The 22,785-nt window shown below is 37.2% G+C and overlaps 1 protein-coding gene across 1 annotated transcript in view; it reads right to left on the bottom strand.

Annotated features, from left to right (window-relative positions):
• Positions 1-21,961, bottom strand: part of EYS (eyes shut homolog) — a 1,965,296-nt gene extending 1,943,335 nt beyond the window's left edge. Inside the window, exon 1 of the mRNA XM_066360293.1 lies at positions 21,800-21,961. The gene's annotated coding sequence lies outside the window, so the exon portion shown is untranslated. The remainder of the gene's footprint in view (positions 1-21,799) is intronic.
• Positions 21,962-22,785: the final 824 nt, after the last annotated feature.

Below are 22,785 nucleotides of genomic sequence, written 5' to 3'. Positions count from 1 at the left end.
TAAAACAAAATAAATTTAAAAAATAAAGTAGAAAAGTAGGAGCAGTGTGGTATATAAATCAACTGGGTTTAGAGGTTATTATAGCAGATAAGGTAAAAAATGATGAATATTTAAAGCAGGGGTCCCCAAACTTTTTACACAGGGGGCCAGTTCACTGTCCCTCAGACCATTGGAGGGCCAGACTATAAAAAAAAAACTATGAACAAATCCCTATGCACACTGCACATATCTTATTTTAAAGTAAAAAAACAAAACGGGAACAAATATAACATTTAAAATAAAGAACAAGTAAATTTAAATCAACAAACTGACCAGTATTTCAATGGGAACTATGCTCCTCTCACTGACCACCAATGAAAGAGGTGCTCCTTCCGGAAGTGCGGTGGGGGCCGGATAAATGGCCTCAGGGGGCCGCATGTGGCCCTCGGACCGTAGTTTGGGGACCCCTGATTTAAAGTGTTATGTTGACACTGGCATTATAACAAGGGAATCATTTTAAAAAAATTGAAACTAGAATAGGACTTGATGACAATATTGAAAAATTGAAAAAGAGCTTTCATTAATGTTATGCATTGTTTAAATATATTTTATGGAATCCAAATACATTTTTTCTAATTTTAAATATTAGAAATATACTTATTTTATAAAAATAAAAGATTTATTCTTTAATACATTCATACTTAAGTTTGTATGAAAACTGATGCATTAACTATATTATTGTTATTCTTGTGCTTTCAAAATGAAGAAATATTTAGATTTAAATTTATACATCTTTAAGGCATTAAAATTCTAATAGAATAATTTATGAGCAGTAGCACCGAGACTACTTAAAGACAATAAAAAACAATTTAAGAAACTAACATACTAAAAATTTTGCAAGGTTACTTATGCAAAGTAAAAGATAAAATCAAGATGATATTTCAGAATCTATACACGTAACAGTCCAATTGAAAATTTCCAGCTTTAAGTATGCCATGTTGAAGAGAATCCTAATAGAAAAATGTGAATAATTTAGATAAATTTCAAGGTCAAAGACTTTAGAACTTTTCAACTTTTTGTAATAAATTGCCAACTTGTTTTCCCAGCACTAAAAATCTTATTTCTGAGGAAAATCTAAATATACAAAAGTAAAAATTTAAAAAAAAATTAAGTTGAATTTAAAAGTAGGAAAACATATCTTATTTTAGTTTGGTATGCTATGATATATATGTATTAATGTAAATCTTAGTAATAATGTATTTTATTATTTCATCCTATTCCCTACTTCATATAAACTATTAGTAATCTTTCTTTACAGAATAGATAGCTAAAAATCCATGGTGCAAAAATTAATAAAAATCAGAAAATATTAAATATAAATAGGAGGTACTTATTTGGTTAAAAGAACATACTATCAAACCTGTGTCCTAGCATCAAGTCAAAGTGGATATATTTTTTGTCATATTATAGTAAGATGTCAATGTAATAATAAATATTCAGATAATAGTATGATTTATAATAAATTCTGCATATTTTTCTATAAATTATTGAGTGTTTACAAAATCTGTAATTATATAATAATGTAGAAATATACAGTTCTGTGGATACATAAATCCATGCTTTAAAATGCTCTTGTAAATGGCTATAAACTCTAAAAACATAAGTGGAAGACTTATTTTCTGTTTTTAGGTGAGAGAAGAGGAAATAGTGAGGCACACTCCCACATATGCCCTGACTGGGACCCACCTGGAAACCCTATCTGGGGCCAATGCTTGAATACTGAGCTATATTTAGCACCTGCGGGTATCATGCTCCAACAGAGCTATCCTCAGCACCGGGAGCCATGCTGGAAACAATCGAGCTACTGGCTGCAAGAAGGGAAGAGGGAGAGGTAAGAGAGAGAAGCAGATGGTTGCTTCTCCTGTGGGCCCTGATGGGGAATTGAACCCAGGGGGAAGACTTGTTTTCAATGCTTTGTATGATGTTTTTCTTCCCTCCCTTCAGAAATCTTGGCTCCTAAGATATTTAGATTCTTAGAAATTTAATAAGTAAAAGCAATAGATATCACATGAGATGGTAAATATAAGCAGAATATATAGTATGTCAAATGATCTATGAGCACCATGATGGAAGAGAAGAAAATGGTTTATAGATTGCTAGAGAAAGGAGGATGTAGGGCTTTCAAGAAATATTGATCCTAGTGGCCCTGGCCGGTTGGCTCAGCGGTAGAGCGTTGGCCTGGCGTATGGGGGACCCGGGTTCGATTCCCGGCCAGGGCACATAGGAGAAGCGCCCATTTGCTTCTCCACCCCCACCCCCTCCTTCCTCTCTGTCTCTCTCTTCCCCTACCGCAGCCAAGGCTCCATTGGAGCAAAGATGGCCCGGGCGCTGGGGATGGCTCCTTGGCCTCTGCCCCAGGCACTAGAGTGGCCCTGGTCGCGGCAGAGCGACGCCCCGGAGGGGCAGAGCATCGCCCCTGGTGGGCGTGCCGGGTGGATCCCGGTCAGGTGCATGCGGGAGTCTGTCTGACTGACTCTCCCCGTTTCCAGCTTCAGAAAAGTACAAAAAAAAAAAAAAAAAAAAAAAGAAATATTGATCCTAGCACCACTGTGATTTTTAAAATAAGGTTCTAGAAAAAATTACTTATATAAAACCGGAAGAAGTCACAGTGTAATAATTATTAGAGAAGTATTCAAATATTTTAATTGTGAGATATTAAGTACAAAGATGATGAGAGATAAAACTTAAAAAAAATAATAGGAGACTGTGGGTCAAATAAGTTTGTAAATATGATATATAGGTTTGCTCACTTATATAGTTTGCATTGGGTATGGGGACAGGCTGTAAGCAGGTAGGGTTGTTATACCCTAAGGCTTAGTTTTAACACCAAGCCTTTCCTACCCTAAATTACTTTGTATCAGAGACTTCCTTGTTTGTATATTGGATTAAAGGTTTTGATTTCTACACTATAAAATGGAGCAGACTGGGGCTTGCTCTCTCTCGGTTCCTGAGATTAGCATTAGAGACAGAGAGAGAGCAGAGAAAGACCACGTGGAGGAGAGGAGAAGCAGCCAAGATGGCAGAGTGCTGAAGGAGAAGCCAGTTAGTGCAGAGTTTGTGCAGAGAGAAAGAGATGGGCAACAGAGGTGAATAAGGCTGGTGAGGTAGACACCTTTGATTCTAGAAAACTCAGATAAGTCCATAGCTTTGTGAGCACTGAATGAGTGGAATTTGGAGCCCAGTGTGTGTTTTTATTTGCCCGCCAGTTGCAAGCTAGGATTAAAACTAATGGCCCACCAGTTCTTGGCTCCATTATTTCATTACCGTCTGTCCGAATCAAATGCGAAACTACATGGGCCAGGCGGCTGTGATTGTGGCCGTGGCTACTGACTTTACAGAGATATAAGGTCTTTTTTTTTTTAAAGTGAGAGTAGGGGAGCTAGAGAGACTCCCACATGCACCCCAACTGGGATCTACTCAGCAAACCTTATCTGGGGCCATGCTCTGCCCATATGGGGCCATACTCTCAACCTAGCTACTTTTAGCACCTGAGGTGGAGGCTCCCTGGAGCAATCCTCAGTGACACAGGTGACATGTTTGAGTCAGAAGAGCCACTGGCTGCAGGAGGGGAAGAGAAAGAGAGGGAGAGAGAGAAGGAGGAGGGAGAATTGAACACAGGACTACCACATGCCCAGTTGAAGCTCTACTACTAAGTCAACAGGCCAGGGCCCACAAAAACTTTTTTAATGCATCTGAATTTAGAAAGCCCATTTGTACTTAAAAATAAATTATACATAAATAAATAAAAACACTAAATAAATCCAATGACATCAAGGAGGTTTTACACTTCCTGTGTAATGGGGCTCACAAACACTAAGGAAATGGTCAATGCATAAGGTGGCCACTCTTCCTAGCTTGCCCAGTTTACACTAGTTCTCCTACAGGTTTGTCTTTAATTACTTTACAGTTTAGTATTTTATTAATTTCAGAAATGTCCTAAATTGAATGTTACTGTCACTCTGATAAACATGGAACCTGGAACTCCACAGGGAGGATGAAGAGGGAAGATACTATTTAGTATCAATGCAAGAATTAAAGCTTTTCTTCGATAGCTAAAAAAATTGTTTAGACAACACATACATTAAATAAAACTTTGAGTATATTAATATTTAAATATTTTTAACTTTAGTAAATATTTATGGAGTTTAACTACATTACCATTTGATTATTCACAATGTATTTTGGCTTTCAAGGTTGTGATGTAAATTGTCTGTCTGGTTATTGCTCAAGAAAATCTCTAGGTATTTTTAAAAGGAGAAATGTTTTTTATAGAAGCAGTGACTAGAAAGGTGGCTGCTAGGGACTAGGGAGGAAGGGAAAACAGGAGGTGTTGATCAAAGGGAACAAATTTTCAGTCATGCAAAATGAGTAAGTCCTAGAAACCTAATGCACACTAGCTTCAACAATGTTGTATCATATGCTTAAAATTTTTCTGAGTAGGCAGATCTACATTAAGTGTATATCACAATTTTTTAACAATTTTTTAACAAAGAAGGAAGAAGGGAACATTTGCAGGTGGTTGGTATGTTTATGACATTGATTGTTATGAAAATTTCACCTGTGTATACTTATCTCCAGACTCATCAAGTTGTACACATTAGCTATGCACAGCTTTTTATATAGTAATTGCACCACAATAAAGTGGTTTAATAAAAGAGAGAGAGAGAGAGAAATATTTGGATTTAACAAACTAAAGTGTCCTTTCCAGGTCTTATTTTCAAGGCAGAGATTGCCCTTGGAAAATCAGTAGTCCTGAAGCAGCACAGCCTGGTAACCAACTCTAAATACAGGGGTCCTCAGGTTACAACAGTCTCAACATACAATGTTTTATGAGTTTATGACGCTCATTCCCATAAAAACTTAAAAATATTGAGATATGAATGTTGCAGCTTATACCATTAGCATCACACTTAAGTACTACATGGTAAACTAGTTTGGTTGTGTTCAGTGGAAGAATATGCAGTAACATGGTATAAGGCCAGTGGCCATGGCCATGCAGGTTCACATTAGATTTGGGCAGACAGTAAAGAAACTGTGGTACCAGCAAATGGTGGCCATTCCATTTATTAGAGTCTCACAACAATGGATGAGCAAGCAGGCAGGGCAAAACTACTTCCTTCTCTCTCTCAGGACTCACTGGCAAAACAACTGGGGCGGGGGGGGGGGGGGAACTCCCATCTCTGGCAAATAATAGCAAACAATGGCCCCTCCCAAGCAGGCAGGCAATCCGCAATTTGCAATCTGTCACCCTGAGGGCAGCACCTGCAGCCTTCCATAGGTTATACACACAGGGCACTACCCCATGCTCATGCCTCAATCAGGCAAAATACAAGTGAGCAAACCTAACACATTTTTTACATTCTTGTTTACCCAACATTCCACCCTGTTAGGGTTGCTTACTTCACTTTCTACACAACAGAGTAGTGTGAGGACTGAGGTAGACCAAACAGACTACAGCAACACCACAAGTTATACAATTACAATAATTACAAAGGTGCCCTTTACAAATGTCTCCTGGAACACTCTGCCCAATGCATGAACTGGAGGCCCATCTCTAGCCCCCTACCCCACAGTAGGTGGGAGGCCTGTATAGTTAGTCCAGGGCTGTGTCCATGGAAACCATAAAGTGTCCTTGGTGCATCTTTCCAACTGGAAGAAAGCAGCTTCCTGGTGCAGGAGGGCCTCCACTGGAGCTGTCCCCCCCATCAGGGTCTCTCATACTGTTCAAAAGCGGCATGTCATCCAACAAGGGGCTGGTGGGCCTGTCTGGTTGCAATCCAAGAATCCATTACATTGCTCAGTGATCAGTCCACGATAGCCCAGCTGTCTGTGCAAATCACCAAGGTAAAGGTCCATTACAGGCAACTAGGCATACAGCTCTTTATTAATGGACCTCAGTGCCTTTCCATAAGTGCTCTGTCCTTTACCACAAGCCCTATCCAAACCCCTCAGCAAGCTTCCAGTGTCTGGCGGGGTCAAACACATTCAAGGCCTATGTTGCCTTTACAGTTTTCTTAGCTGCTGCTGCTGTAAAACAAATAAAAACGGCCCTGGCTGGTTGGCTCAGCGGTAGAGTGTCGGCCTGGCGTGCGGGGGGGACCCGGGTTCGATTCCCGGCCAGGGCACATAGGAGAAGCGCCCATTTGCTTCTCCACCCCCCCTTCCTCTCTGTCTCTCTCTTCCCCTCCTGCAGCCAAGGCTCCATTGGAGCAAAGATGGCCCGGGTGCTGGGGATGGCTCCTTGGCCTCTGCCCCAGGCGCTAGAGTGGCTCTGGTCACAGCAGAGCGTCGCCCCCTGGTGGGCAGAGCTTCGCCCCTGGTGGGCGTGCCGGGTGGATCCCGGTCGGGCGCATGCGGGAGTCTGTCTGACTGTCTCTCCCCATTTCCAGCTTCAGAAAAATACAAAAAAACAAAACAAAACAAACAAAAAAAAACAAATAAAAACAAACAAACAAAACACCTATTATCTTCTAATGCCAACACCTGCTGCACATTAGAGGGGGACCAGTGGATTGCCAATTTCACATGGGGCCTTAGGCCTCCCTCCTCATCCCTGTTGTCATGGCAGTTTTGAAGATGCTGCCTTAAGGAGGAGTGTGTGGTAATAATGACCAAATTTCCATCTCTGTTCTGAAGAGCATGATGCCAGCCACCCCTATGTCCTACAACTGCAGCAACCCTACCAGGAGCTCAGTGGGTTTCTGCCTGAATTGTGCCCTCAATTCCATCTGCTCTGCCTAGGTTTTTACCCCCTGGATGACCACCAGCTGGGCTCTAAGTCTGTGGACGGCAGCTTCAGCCCAAGTCTCCTCGTCCTCAGAAGAGGAGTTGGAAACACCTGCTGCCACTGACTAAAAGCCACTCCACTGGCACGGATATTGCTGCTCCTTCAGCAACCATTTCAGCTCCTGCAGCTGCCAGCTCTTGGCCGGAAGCTGAGACTTAATCAGGGGTCTCCAAACTTTTTACACAGGGGGCCAGTTCACTGTCCCTTAGACCATTGGAGGGCTGCCAAATACAGTGGTCCTCTCACTGACCACCAATGAAAGAGGTGCCCCTTCCAGAAGTGCAGTGGGGGCTGGATAAATGGCCTCAGGGGGCCGCATTGTGGCCCGCAGGCCGTAGTTTGGGGACGACTGCCAAGATCTTGAATCCACAGTTGTTTCTCCAGCAACTGCCTGTGCCAATGTTCAGCTTTCAGGGCAAGCTGAAGCTCAGGAACCTGTAACTCCTCCGGAGGTTGCTCCAGTTCCAGCTGCTGTTGGTGCTCAGCCTGCATCTCACACTGCAGCTACTGAACCCGGTCGGCCTCCCACTCCAGCACTCACTCCAGTTCACGCCATCACTGGTTCTTAGCCTGCAGTGTGACCTGCAGTTCTCAGATCTGCAGCTCTTTCTCCCGTGACCATTCCATTCCATGCTGTTGCTACTGCTTGGTTGGCAGCTCATCCTGGAGCTCTTGACCTTGGGCAGCTTCTTGCACAGAAGTCCTGGTTTCTTCCCACAGGGCTGTAAAAATCACCCAGCCCATGGCCTCCAAAAGGGTGACCACGGGAACCATATACTTAAGAGCAATGACCACTCTTCTACCCCACACCTCAAGGGTGACAGCAGCCCTATACCTATCTGATCCGAACCCTGCCGACTGTGCCAGATATAAGGCCAGTGGCCATGGCCACGCAGGTTCACATTGGATTTGGGCAGATGGTAAAGAAACTGTGGAGCCAGAAAATGGTGGGTCATTACATTTATTAGAATCTCACAACAGCGGATGAGCAAGCAGGCAGGGCAAACATGCTTCCCTCCCTTTTTTCAGACTCACTGACAAAACAGGCTGAGGGAAAAAATATCCCTTCCCTGGCAAACAATGACCCCTCCCAAGCAGGCAGGCAATGTGCAGTTTTAATCTGCTGCCCTGAGGGCAAGCACCTGCAGCCTTCCATAGATTACATAGATTATACACCCATGGTGCTACCCTGTGCTCATGCACCAGTCAAGCAAAATACAAATGAGCAAGACTAGCACATTTTTTACACACTTGTTTGCCCAATACGTGGCATATGAGTGAGGAAGTTTGTGTCCCTCAGTACACCACCTATGTCATTTTGGACTGTTAAAAGCATAAGTGTGTTAGGATAGGTAAGTGACTTAGACTAGGGTGTTTTGACTTCCAGGGGTCTCAAACTCAACTCAGCATGTGGGCCGCAGAGCAAGATCACAGCCGTACGGTGGGCTGCACTAGGTCTACAAAATGCAACGGTTGCGCAACACTTTTCTCACTGCAGTTGAAAACAGTCTGCGGGCCGCACAAAATTGTTCGGCGGGCCGCATGTGGCCCGTGGGCCGCGAGTTTGAGACCCCTGACTTACACCAAAATTTGGGTTACCTCACTGTCATAGGAACAGAACTGGGTCATAACCTGAGGACCCCTGTATTGTTAAATGTTTATACTCTGGGCCCTGGCTGGATAACTCTGGTGATTAGAGCATACACACAGGAACAGATCAATGTTTCTGTCTCTCTCTCTCTCTCCCTTCTTTCTCTTTAAAATCAATCAAGAAAAAAAAAAAGTTCACAATCTAGGATCAGCCTGTTGGACACAGAATCCCAGTTCTAATGTTAACTGGACATTCTGCAAATTGATAAATTTGTATAGAAAAATGTTAATTATTATCTAGGTAAATCATTGAGTCATGAAATATTTTAAGAATACACGTTGTAAAGGCCTTAGACATTTGTTATTTATCAATATTTTGTCCTCCCATGTCAGATTGGGAATATAAAGGAGAAAATGCACATTCTCTACCTCAAAGTGTTTATAATCTTGGGAAGGGACAGAGATTTATGACAAAAATTATAAAATAATATAAAATTTGTAGTAAGAATGAAAATTTGCTATAATGAAAAGAAATCTCCCTGGTAAAATCTGAGGAAATTTCAGAATAAGGAAGAATTAGTGGTGGGATCTGAAAGCTTAGAAAATTTAAGAGAGAGCAGAGGCGATAACTTCCACAAAATCTAGGTTTTATAAGGAAGCTATACTGTACTTTCAGGGATCATTTCTATAGTTTGTTATAAGGAAGCTATATGTTCTTCAGTAATACTAGATCATGAATTACAAGGGTAAAGAGGTTGGCCAGGTGCTTAAAAATAAGTTTATAACTTATATGACTGGACACCACTGAGGAATTTTCAACATGGGATTTATGTGTATATTTTTTAAAATATCACCCTCATGACAACATTAAGTACAGATTGACAAATTAGAAGAAAAGATAAAATATATGGCATTTATCATTTTGTTTGGTGAAATTATAACAAATAATGTTAGAGTAATATTACTTTTATTTCCTGAAAATCTCAGAAGATACATAGCTAGCAAGGCATGGAGTCAGAACACAATTCTGTCTTTTGAACTGCAAGCCTCATGTTTTATTTTTTTTTAATTTTTATTTATTTATTTTTTTTTTTACAGAGACAGAGAGAGAGTCAGAGAGAGGGATAGACAGGGACAGACAGACAGGAACGGAGAGAGATGAGAAGCACCAATCATCAGTTTTTCTTTGCGACACCTTAGTTGTTCATTGATTGCTTTCTCATATGTGCCTTGACCGCGGGCCTTCAGCAGACCGAGTAACTCCTTGCTTGAGCCAGCGACCTTGGGTCCAAGCTGGTGAGCTTTTGCTCCAACCAGATGAGTCGGCACTCAAGCTGGCAACCTTGGGGTTTCGAACCTGGGTCCTCGGCATCCCAGTCCGATGCTCTATCCACTGTTCCACCTCCTGGTCAGGCAAGCCTCATGTTTTATAATTCAATTTAGTCAGCCCCAATCCAGGGATTCTAAGAAATTCAACTACATTTGTTGGATTCTGATTTAACATATACCTCAGAAACAATGTAATCTTTTACTCTTTCTTCATGTGATAATATCATGTGATATTATATCATAATAGACTTTTCTGTTGGACAACAGGAGGCAATAGAAGTGAAAGAATAAGGGAGAGGATGTTGGGTGATAGCCATATTCAATTTGTACTTACTAAGAAATGAAAAAGTTAATAATGATTCCTCTATATGCTTTGCCACCTTATCATAGCATTGTTGTGTTTAAGGTGACTTTATTTCTACATACCCATCTTATAAGGACATATCTGCATAGATGATAAGGTTCTATCAGGAAACTGTTCATTTTTATGGAAAACTATCTTTACTCCATGGTCAAGTATGGAATTTTATAAACATAATTATGGAAATTATAAAGTGGCATTTTGGCTAGACAATGTTCTGTGACTATGTAAGCAAACACACACACACACCTCGGTAAATATATAAAATATTTAAAGCTGGTAAGTTATATAAAATGTGGCATTTTATTCTTAAATTTGATCTGAAATATTTATTCTATACCTGCATAAAATCCTAGTTTTTCACTGGGATTAGTCTCTTAAGGGATCTGTTTTCCAACGCACGGTGATTATACTGGATGGGAATGATTTATTCTATTTGGGCAAGAAAAATTTTAAAAGATTCTCTAATAGGTATCTTTCCAGTTCAACAATTCTGTAAAACAAACTTTTATTCTGCTTGCACTAGTAAATATTGAGAAGAAAGGGAAAGATCCTGTTGTATTATACAAAATTTTGGACTTCGGTTCCCTGGCCAACAACCCAAATCTCATCAAACACTGACATGCAAATTCTCAGAGACAGATTTAAATATGCCATGCTACTGGTAAAGAAAAAGATATTATTTATCTGAATATTTTTATTTATTATTACCCTATTTGACACAGAATGCAAGCTGTTATTGAAGTACAATTAACTGTCTTATGTTTTTTATTGAATGGTTTTAGAGATCAGAGGAAGGGAGAAAAAGAGAGGGAGGAAGAAAAAGAGTGAGAGAGAGAGAGTGAGAGAAAAATGCATTCATTTGTTGTTCCCCTTAATTGTATTTTTATTAGTCACTTCTCATTCGTGTCCTGACCAAGGATCAAACCCACAACCTTGATGTTTTGGGATGATGTTCTAACCGACAGCTAACTGGCCAGGGCTTGTCTTCTAAATAATACAGAAATTTTAAATCATTGTTAGAAAATTCTTAATTAAATTTGGTTAACTTTGTGTGTGTGTGTGTGTGTGTGTGTGTGAGAGAGAGAGAGAGAGAGAGAGAGAGAGAGAGAGAGACAGAGACAGAGAGAGAGAGAGACAGAGATAGGCAGATACAGAGAGAGGCACAGCTAGGGACAAATAGGAAGGGAGACAGATAAGAAGCATCAATTCTTCGTAGCAGCACCTTAGTTGTTCATTGATTGCTTTCTCATATGTGTTTTGACCTGGAGGCTACAGCAGACCAAGTGACCCCTTGCTCAAGCCAGCGATCATGAACTCAAGCTGGCGAGCTTTGCTTAAACCGGATTAGCCGTGCTCAAGCTGGCAACCTTGTGGTTTCGAACCTGGGTCCTCAATGTACCAGCCTGACGCTCTATCCACTGTGCCACCGACTGGTCAGGCTGGTTAACTTTTTATTATTTTTTAGTGAAAGAGAAAGAAAGACAAGGGCAGACAAGTAGACAGGAAGAGAAAGAGCTGAGAAGTATAAATTCTTAATTGTGGCACCTTAGTTGTTTATTGATTGCTTTCTCAAATATGCCTTGATTGGGCAGGGGGACTTCACTGAGCCAGTGACCTCTTGCTCAAGCCAGTGATCTCTGTGTTTCAAACCTGGGTCAGGCTAAAAGTTGGTGACATTTGATCTGACTTCTATATACTATATTTTAACAGTAGTCTTAATTTTCTTAGCTGTTGTTATTATCAATATTACAAATCATTTGTTCCATTATGAATTGTATAATTAAATAAATAAGAATTAATAGAAAGCATGTGAAGAATGAATATAGAAGTTTTCCTAAATATTCAATGATTTAGAAAATATAAAAGTACAGTATAAGTTATCTTACTGTTAACTGTCAAGTGTTACATGACTCTTGCACTTGATAAAATACAAGAGTAATACTCACAATAAGAAATAATTTTAAAAATGTGTCAAAGTCTTTTTAAAAAATTGCAATATATATTATATTTTAAATTGGATTTATTAGGGTTTTAATACATATTGCTTACAATAAGAAATGATTTGAGAATATAAACTCTCTAAAAAAAGAAAATAAAAAACCAGAAATCTTAGACTGTAGAATTCCTATTTATTTTATACTTTTTTCCCTCATAAAATTAAGTTGTAATGAATAGTCTACGTCTTTGAAGAGACCAAACTGAACTGGTGAGTCAGGTATGGCTTATATTAGGATCACAAAGGCATTAAAAATTTAGACAGCTGAAAAATTCAAACAGCAGCTAGAATATATAAACATCAGTAAATATAGTTGGGATTAAAAGATATATCTATAACCTCTTATTTTTAAAATTATTATGACTGACAATTGTAATAATTAAAGTGGTACATAAAAATATTATAAGTACATTTGTCATTTTGAATAGTTTCTTCATCATGTACTTAGTTTCTTCATCATGTACTTTAGACATCTTTAAAAAGTATCTTTTTGAAGCTAATATCAAATTCATGTTAAGTGCATTTTTCACACCAAGGTGACTTTTACAGTTTTTGCCACAGGCCCAATGTGCAATGCACCATGATCATCAGTGACTGACTGAATTCTGCTTTGGTATTCTGTTTGCACAAGAAGTTTCTCAATAAATCTGACATTGATCATCTATCAATTTGATTTGCTAATTTTGAGACTCATTGTAAACAAAATAAGTAAATGTTTGCAAGCCCACAGAGAAAACACTACAGCTATAAATTTTATTTCTGTTTGACATAAGCATTCTTTTCCAACAAGTTTAAAAATAGAAGCAATGACTGGTTTGGGGGTTTTGTTTTTTTTATTGAGTTTCTACCAGATGATTAAGCTTTAGGTATTTAGAATGTAAAAACAACTAATCTAAACATTGAAAGAGCTTGGCTTGTCAAGTAATAAAATTAGGCAATGGACCAATAACAAGAATATATTAATGAATACATGAAATTATCATATCATTTCATTTAACTTAGTCAAAACTCATCAATAAATCATATCACCAGCTGTAGTTTATAAGGCAAAAGAGCACATTTTAAGAACCTACAAATAAAGCCAATATGTTTTATCTAAAAAATAATGCACTACTAAAATTAATGCACAAGATAATAAGCAACATATATGACTTGCAGTTTATAAGCAGCTTAAGGTTTTGTCCATCAAATGAGCTTCTTACACCAACACAGTAACATAAAATTAGTGTGTCAGATGGGGAGGATGGTGCATGTCATTATCTGAGGGAAGGACTGTAATATACCAAATAGTTTATCCAGATAATAGCCATTGTCTGACAAAGGTGCAAGTTCAAACTTAATTGTACCATAAAGAAAATGTTTGCCTTCTGAGACACATTGAGGCAAAAAAGCAGTATTTATCTTTGGTCTAGAAATAGGTGATCAGCATTCAAATTTATAAATCCTTTTGTTGCTTAATTGAGAAAACATAATTTGTCATAAATAAAACATGTAGATTTAAGTTTTTGTCATACTGTAGGAAATAGTTCCAACAACATCTAATGAAAAGATTTGCACCTAACTTAAAATAAGTTAGAATTTTATGCAATAAATATTCACTTTAAAATAAATAAAATCATATATAAATTAATTCTTTTTAATCAGTATTATATGACTTCTTCTCCAATTACATAATGATAGGAGATACAAACTAATGAAAATTATTCAGTATTCCAAAAAAGAATTAAGAAAGCACCTATCATTTTGAAGTCTGTCTAACCCAGATTAAGTCACATAATCTTTGTCTCACATATTCCTCTGATTGTGTTCCCACAACTCCGGTGTGCACTACTGCTTTGAAAATTTCACTGCACTTACTGATTCCTATTACCTGGAGTGCTACCGCATTTACCAAGCTGCAGATGCTATTTTACTAAAGAATATTTACTGATATGGTATTCTTTTACCATAATGTGCATTTTCTTACTAAAGAGAGAAAGGAAGGGAAAGAGACATCAATTTGTTATTCATGCAGTCATTTGTTGATTCTTGTGTGTGCCCTGACAGGGATTGCACCCGCAACCTCTGGCATGTCGTAACAACGCTCTACCAACTAAGTCACCTGGCCACGACCATAAATCTTCTTGATAGTGTTTAAAACAGATTATCTGTTATAAGTCATTTCTTAAACTGCAACAGCATAATTTGTAGTTCTTCAAAATAGTCAATTAGGTTAAAGAAAACAATTTATAGTGCTCACCTTTAATAAATCACAGATTTTATATACTATTCTTAGATTAAATTTACTTCTTAAATGTTTCTACAATTTTTCTTACCTTTAGGTTAATGGTAATTAACAGTGACACCTGATTTAGGACAGTAAAGGTCATTTAAATTTATTATATTCTATTTGCAATCTATTCAATGACATCATGTTTATATGTTTCTTTGTTTTTGTTATTTTTTAAGGTGAATTGGTATGGTTTTTAAAAGCTTATTTGTGATTATGTAGTTGAATCTTCACAATATATTTCTCTAGTAATTTATGCATTTTCAAATTTTTTTAAGTTAAATTTTGTATTTTCTTTTTTTATTTAAAAATTATTTTATTTAATTAGAAATAATTATGGATGTCCTTTATTGAATAAATATTTATTGAATTCTACTTTATATTATGAATCAATCATTCTGGGTACCTGTAAGTGCAAGAAACAAAATTAGATACATACCTTGCTTTGAAGGAGTTCCCAGTGAGGTGGGAAATAAGTGAGTAAATAGTGAGATACCCAATTTTATAGACATAGAGTGTCTGACTTGAGTGAGTAGAGTAGCTGCTAAGCAACCTATTCTAAATTATACACTCAGTCTAAGGCACTGAGATTTTTTAAATTGTTTTGTTATAGTCAGTGAAGGGTCAGAAGTGTAAATATTGGCATTCTTCAGTAAAATGATAAAATTTTAATGGAGAAGAGAATGCCAGGGGAGTGAACAGTGAGATATGGGAAAGGAATGGTAATACAGATCAGATAATGAAGGTCACATACTAACCAAACTGAGTTTGAAACTTATTCCTGAGGCAGTTTATAAACCTTAAAAGAATTTAAGAAAAGGAGTTATATTCACATTTGCATTTTTACCTGCTGACTAGACCAGACCCTATGAGACCAATTAGGAAAATCACTGCAATAATCTAAGAGAAGACAAGAAGGACTTAGACAAAGACTGTGCCTGTGATATGAATAAAGAAGGGAAGATTGCCTGACCTGTGGTGGCGCAGTAGATAAAGCGTCAACCTGGAAATGCTGAGGTCGCCGGTTTGAAACCCTGGGCTTGCCTGGTCAAGGCACATATGGGAGTTGATGCTTCCAGCTCCTCCCCCCTTCTCTCTCTCTGTCTCTCTCTCCTCTCTCTCCCTCTCTGTCTCTCTCTCTCCCTCCCTGTCTCCTTTCTAAAAATGAATACATAGAATAAAAAATTTTTTTTAATCATTGTTTTTAAAAAAAAAGAAGGGAAGATCTTTTAGTTAGAGATATTAAAAGACAGAGTGTGCAAAAGCTGTGACAACTGGAAAACAACAAGATCCAAGTTAAAACAGAATGTTCTAAGGTTAAATGGGGAGACTGTAACTACATATATGTTAACTATTCCATGTCACAGTTTATTTTAATTTTAAAACAAATATATAATATTTTATGGTAATATTGATTAAAATGCTCTTTCTTATTGCATCTTTTCCCCATTTTTCATTAAAGCTCTAGTGCATAATGTTGAACTGTCATATTTACCATATTTCATCAAATCTAGGGCACACTTTTCCTTATTTGTCATGTCTAATACTGGAATACATCTTACATTACTCCTTTCTCATCATCACCATCATTGCTCAGAACAAGGCATTATATGTTTCATTTTGTGCCTTTTTTCCTAATCTCCACCACATTGTCTTCCTCTCATAAAAACCATTTGTAACTTGTTTGATACGTGTTTTTTTTTTTTTTTTTGATACGTGTTCTTAAGCATAAATGTATTCTTGTGAAATACTGTGTAGTTTCTGCGTGTTTCAGTTCCATTAAGGGTTTTGTAAATCCCAACTCTGTCCTAGTTTTCTCATCCAGCCTTGTTTAGATACCAATCCATTTCACATATCTGGTTTATGGCTTCTTATTGCTCTCTAATATTTCATAGTGTGATTTACTATACTTTATCCATTATTCTAGGGAAGGATACATGGGTTGCTTGCAACTCCCTGTTGCCAGATACACCATCCTTGTAAGAATCTTTGCAAAAATTACTCTGAGGTATGTATCCAGTAGAGGAATCCTTGACTATACCTTTTGAATTATTTTTTCCGCAAAGATTACTGAATAATTTCTTTTATTATGAATGTACAAATACTTAAAATCATTTTTCCATTAAACAAGTGATATTGAGGCAACAAATGATGTGCACAAAGTTAAGATGGATGTCTATTTTACTCCTGACAGCAAGAAAAATTTCAAATGAATAAAAATTCAAACACTTAGAAGAAATTGTCATGTTAATACTGAGGGAACATATAGACGGAACCAAAAAGATCTAACCATTTTTCTAGCTCTCGTACTAATCTCCTTTATTCTATCTCTCTGTAAGCCATTTTCCTCACAATTGCCAGAATGATGATTTTTAAAAGACTGATCAATTATATACCTTCTCTGTTAAAAAAAAAAAAATCTCCAAGGCTTCCTTTGCCATTATTAATACAATGCACGTTTCCTATCATGGTTTACCACAAGCTCTGACTCCTGCCTTCACTTGAAACACATTCAGAACTGTTTTCTCCTTTGCATGCTGTGGTATGACTACACAGCATTCCTCTTGGATGATGCCACACATTCTCTTGCTTCGTGCTATTTTCACTGCCTGTACCATTTGCCTTGGGTGCTCTTCTCTCTGCTACTGGGATGACCAATAAACTTCCTTGTTATAAAGATCTCAGACTACCCCATATATCTATAGTACCCACCAATAAAATGGCACCTCTTTTCATTTGAATTTGCATGGTGCTTATTATTATTTTCTTTCTTATTTATATGTTGATTTTCCTGCTCCTCTTCAGGAATAAATGCTTAAAAAGATCAGAAACTATTTTTTTGTCATATTATTTGCTGTTTCCTCAGAACCTAGAATAGCACAGGGAACATTACAGATGCTTACAACTATTTACTGAATAAATAAATAACTGTATCAAAGGATACATACATACCAGGTCAATATTTTTTTAACAAAAATCTTTGCAATTTTAACACAGTTTGGAAATATTTTATAACATAAGTTGCATTCCTTTAATACTTAAATGTATTTCTCTGGGCCCAGTATAAATCCACAAAGGTAATATTAAACATTTAAACATCAAGCTGAAGCCAAATTCAGATTTAACGAGCTAATCTCAACATGTTGTGCCCTACAGACTAATGACTGACATGTGTTTAAGAAGTCATCATCGCCACAGGTTAGTGAGAAAATTAGGAACAATTTCCTCCACCACCATGTTCTCACCGGCTCTCAGTTGTTTACTCTGTGTCTGGAGAAAGAATTTCTCTTGTCTTTTTTATTTATTTTCTCCAAATGGAAAAGGATTTACTTTCTCCATTTCATTTTACTCATATTAACTGAAGCTAGTTAATTTTATGTTAAATTTTAAACAGTTTCAAAATTAGGTGTAATTTATAAACAAAAAAAATCTTATTAATTTAAATTTATGGACACAGCATTTATTTTGATGTGACATGACTGACTTTAATATTTTCTGTAATAACCAAGGAAACACTAATTAGTATGTCACATATATGAGGTACTGCATATATGTATTTGCATGTGTGATAACTTTGTGTTAGACTATGGCACCCAGTTTCGGGCAAACACCAGTCTCAATGTTGCAGCAAAGATATTTTTTAGACATGATTACATTTAAATCAGTAGACTTTGAGTACAGTAGTTTTCCCTTCAGAATGTGAGTGGGTTCCATCCAATCATTTTAAGGTCTAAAGAAAAAAGAATGAGAAATCCCAAAGAAGAAGAAATTCTGACTTCACACTGCCTTAAAAGCTCAGAGCTGAAATATTAACTATTCTTTGCCTACCAGCTTGTCAGACCGCTTACAGACTCATATATCTATTCATATAATATATATACATAAACATATATCATATAATACATATTCATGTAGAATAAGAAATTATTTAGCTTGAGAAAATGTTTATAAATTTAACTATGTTAGATGATGACATCAAAATTTATATCCTAAAATTGGAATGAAGCACCTACCAGGCAGTGGCACAGTGGATAGAGTGTCAGACTGAGATGCAGAAGACCCAGGTTTGAAACCCTGAGGTTGCCGGCTTGAGTGTGGGCTCATCTGACTTGAGCATGGGTTCACCAACTTGAGCATGGGCTCACCAGCTTGAGCAAGGGGTCGCTGGTTTGTGTATGGGATCACAGACATTACCCCATGGTTGCTGGCTTGAAGCCCAAGGTTGCTGGCTAGAGCAAGGGGACACTCACCCTGCTGTAGCCCCCCAGTCAAGGCACATAGAAAAAGCAATTACTGAACAACTAAGGAGGTGCAATGACGAATTGATGATTCTCATCTCTCCCTTCCTATCTGTCTTCTCCTATCTGTCCCTCTCTCTGTCTCTGTCAAAAATAAATAAATAAATAATTTGAATGAAGCATTTATCGAGAGTAAACTATTTTAATAGCTGCATATTAACATTTAAATATATTGGATTTCATATTTTCATATTGTATTTATTAAGAATATATTCTATTCAAAAATATGAATAAGCAAAATGTATTGTTCTATGAATCTTTAATTTCTCTAAGTAAAACTGGGTATTCATTCAGATTTAAAAACATAAAAATGACCCATTCATTAACTATATTTATATTTAACTTATAATACTAGGGGTGGCAAATTATTACTTTAATCGGAGAAAGTATTCTGAGTTCAGAGAAATATGTTGTCTAAAATTGTGAGATGCTGGCATAATTATGAGTATAGTATGTTATTGATATTTGGGAAATCTAACGAGGTTCTCTCCAAGGTTTGAGGAGGGAGAAATGAATTGCCTTCTGAGCATTAAGTATAAATTTGTCATGTAATAAATTGACACGGAGTTACAAAGTCACTTTAAAGATGTCTTCCAAGGCTGTCATATCTGGCTTTAATCTCACAACAGCAACAGTAGCATGTCTGGAGAATGACTGAGTGAATTAGAAGTGAGGTCCTTGAGAAGGAAGCTGAAAAGAGGCCACGGAGGGAATCAGATCTGAGCAGGGTCCAATTCTGACATAAAATCTCCACAGGTACAATCCCAGTGTCAGGTATAGCACTGCGGCACAATGGGAACCTGGCATTCTTCATGTAATAAAGCAGGCAATCCTAATGTGTTGAGTTGGTAATTCACAGATACTGTACTAAGCATGTTACATATAATATTTCATTAATTCTCAACTCAACCCAATGAGATATGTACTTATATCTTAATTTCATGAATAAGCAACATTAATTTGCTAACAGTTGCAAAGCTAATGGGTTTCAAAGTAAATTTTTATTCAATTGTGTTTGACTTCACAGCTCAAACTAAACTGCCACGCTAAACTAATATTTCCGTTATTCAGATTCTAAATTCAACAAGTACAGTTAGGATTATAATTCAGATTTATATTTTCTTTTTCAAAGGAAAGATATTTGTTTAATATAAAACTCATCTCTCCAGATTCTGATGCCATTTTATTTTTTGTTATAAAGTAATTACTTGGCATAAATTTATAATTTATTTTTTAATTATATTTTATTTCTCAGTAGCTTTCCAAACCAGACAGAATATAAAATCAAATGATAGATGCCTCTATTTCTTCAGGAATGTTAGCATCATACGTTTAAAACTTCTGTTTTGATCATCCCCATTACACTATGCACTTGGTTAAAATGAGCATGGTCTGAAAGTAGGGTCTACCATGGCATGCTCCAAAATCAGTTCCTGAGAACATTAGGAGGCTGTTATACCTTCCAAGACAATGATACACCCTATGTTCTCTTTAAGCAAAACCATACTGATGGTCTGAGGGACAACTAATAATTTATATTTCTTCTAGTTTATTCAAAGATGAAGATTATTTCTTCAGCATTATTTTTGAGAAAGATCTTTTTATTTTATTTTTTTTTCCTTTTTGTATTTTTCTGAAGCTGGAAATGGGGAGAGACAGTCAGACAGACTCCCACATGCGCCCGACCGGGATCCACCCGGCACGCCCACCAGGGGCGACGCTCTGCCCACCAGGGGGCGACATTCCGCCCCTCCGGGGCATCAATCTGCCATGACCAGAGCCACTCTAGCACCTGGGGCAGAGGCCAAGAAGCCATCCCTAGCGCCCGGGCCATCTTTGCTCCAATGAAGCCTTGGCTGCAGGAGGGGAAGAGAGAGACAGAGAGGAAGGAGGGGGGGTAGAGAAGCAAATGGGCGCCTCCCCCATGCGCCCTGGCTGGGAATCGAACCCGGGTCCCCCGCACACCAGGCCGATGCTCCACCGCCGAGCCAACCGGCCAGGGCCTTTGAGAAAGATCTTAATATCTTCTCAGATAGTTTCCTTTGGGAATGTACAGTTTTTGTAAAGTGTATGCAATTTTATTTTTCACTTTTTGAACCTTATTACATACAAATAAAAGTGAAATAAAGCATTTACGTATATCAGTTGGTGTAGAATGTCGCAAAGATTTGAATTTGACTAGACTGTCTCTACAAAGGATATGTAGTCACCACTGACATTCCTGTAATATTTGACAAGCATACATAATTCTTATTAAGATTATTATTAGGTGATTAGCCTCCTGACAACTTGGAGTACTCCTGGGGAACAATGAATACTTTGGATGCTACCATTTAGAGCAAGTAACTATAAGTAATTCAAAACACATCATTCCTGTCATATATCAATAATTAATCACAGATTTTAACTTAATCAAAATCTTAAGAGTTATATAGTACTGATGAATCATATTGAGCCATAAATCACTTAATCAAATAAGATTGGTAGCATGTTAAGGTAAGAGTGTTTGACATTTGAAACATTTTTACATTTCTTTTTAAAAATAAATTATCATATCTGATAAGCTATAAGAAAAGTTAAATTAACAAAACCAAAAGGAAATGTTGTCTTTATCACTGAGGGGTGAAAAACTAGTGAGCATTAACATGAAAATAAGACACTTTGAAAAAAACTAGTTTAAGTATTTCCAGGTATGCTGTTAACATTTTTTTAAATAAACAAAGTGTAAAAATGACACAATTCCTTTTGCAATTGACATTTCCCAACACTCTGTATGCAGGTGAACAATGGGGTAAAACTTTAAAATCTAAAGCAATTATAGTACTTTATAACTAAATAGACTCTCTGGCAATCCTCAGATCCTGTTCCTCAGAGGAGATGGAAATTGTTTGCAGATTTAAAGAATACAAAGCAATTATTTTTTGGTTCAAATAGAATGTCTATCCTTAAGTACATGACAAGTAAGGTTTTTAAAAGATTTTGTAGAGAAGAGGTAAAAAAAAACACACAAAAAACTTGGTCAAAGAAACATTTATAATGGCTAATAGAGATCTTTGTGGTTGGATTCTGCTAGACAGTTACCTTGTAATAAAAAAGTAATTTCCAGGTGGAATGAAGTACAACTTACCCCTTATTTTCAACCATTAGCCAAGGAAGCTTGAACCCCTGGGAGGCTCCTGGTTACCGATAATATCTGTACACGTCTAGTGTGTGTCACTTTTTTTCTAAGAACCCTTGTCAAATAAGACTTCTTTTATGCGTGGCTTCTGAAACGAAGCACTACAAGCCCTAACCTGCTGCAGTAAGAGGTAAACTAATTAAAGCCATGTGAAGGCTGACATCAGGCTCGGCCTTTATTTAGCTGATCCGGTAATGAATCCTGAAAGCCACCATCTGGAGCTTTGTATAAATCCATAAGCACAATACTTCTCTATAATTTAATTATTTCCAGTTTCATTTGTAACTTACCATTTTCATTGCTAACTTTATATGTCTCAGCCTGAATGCCTTTTTATGTTTTCAGGGATTAATACAAATTGAATTTTTCAGATGCAGACAGACAGAGAAAGAAAAAGGGCTTGCGTTACTAGGGAAACCTGACGCTGAAGGTTTAGCGACAACCTCAGATGGTGTTGTACAGCAAAGCTGTCAGGATAAGAGAACAGAAAGAGAGCCTGCTGATGCGAAGAATGAATTTGAATGTTACTTATTGATTTCATGATGGTCTTTATAAAAGAAGTAATACAGACTCTATCTTTTTCTAAAGAAGAATTATGGGACTATAATAAAGAATGCCTCAAGGAATTTCTATCATTGAATGATAGAATAAATGAAATCTCACTTCCATCTGTGAGTTTACAGAGAAGAGAAATTACTGGGTACTTCAGAATTTTGTCAAATTAAGAGCCCTTTAGTATATATCCTGAACTTACAGTTCTATTTGAATACTTGCCTTACTTTTATCTTTATAGTTAAAATAACCAAATTTAGCATAAATCATTTGTATTATATACATACTTGATCTTGCAGTATGTGAAATAAGTAGTTCATTAATGTTCTAATGAAAGAAAAGAAATACTATTTTAAAATAGTAAAACAACATTATAGCCCTGA

Source organism: Saccopteryx leptura, chromosome 1 (assembly GCF_036850995.1).
Source record: "Saccopteryx leptura isolate mSacLep1 chromosome 1, mSacLep1_pri_phased_curated, whole genome shotgun sequence".
In the NCBI taxonomy this organism is placed as follows: Eukaryota; Metazoa; Chordata; class Mammalia; order Chiroptera; family Emballonuridae; genus Saccopteryx; species Saccopteryx leptura.
The sequence above is the reverse complement of the archived record's forward strand: the minus strand, read 5'-3'. Positions and strand labels throughout refer to the sequence as shown.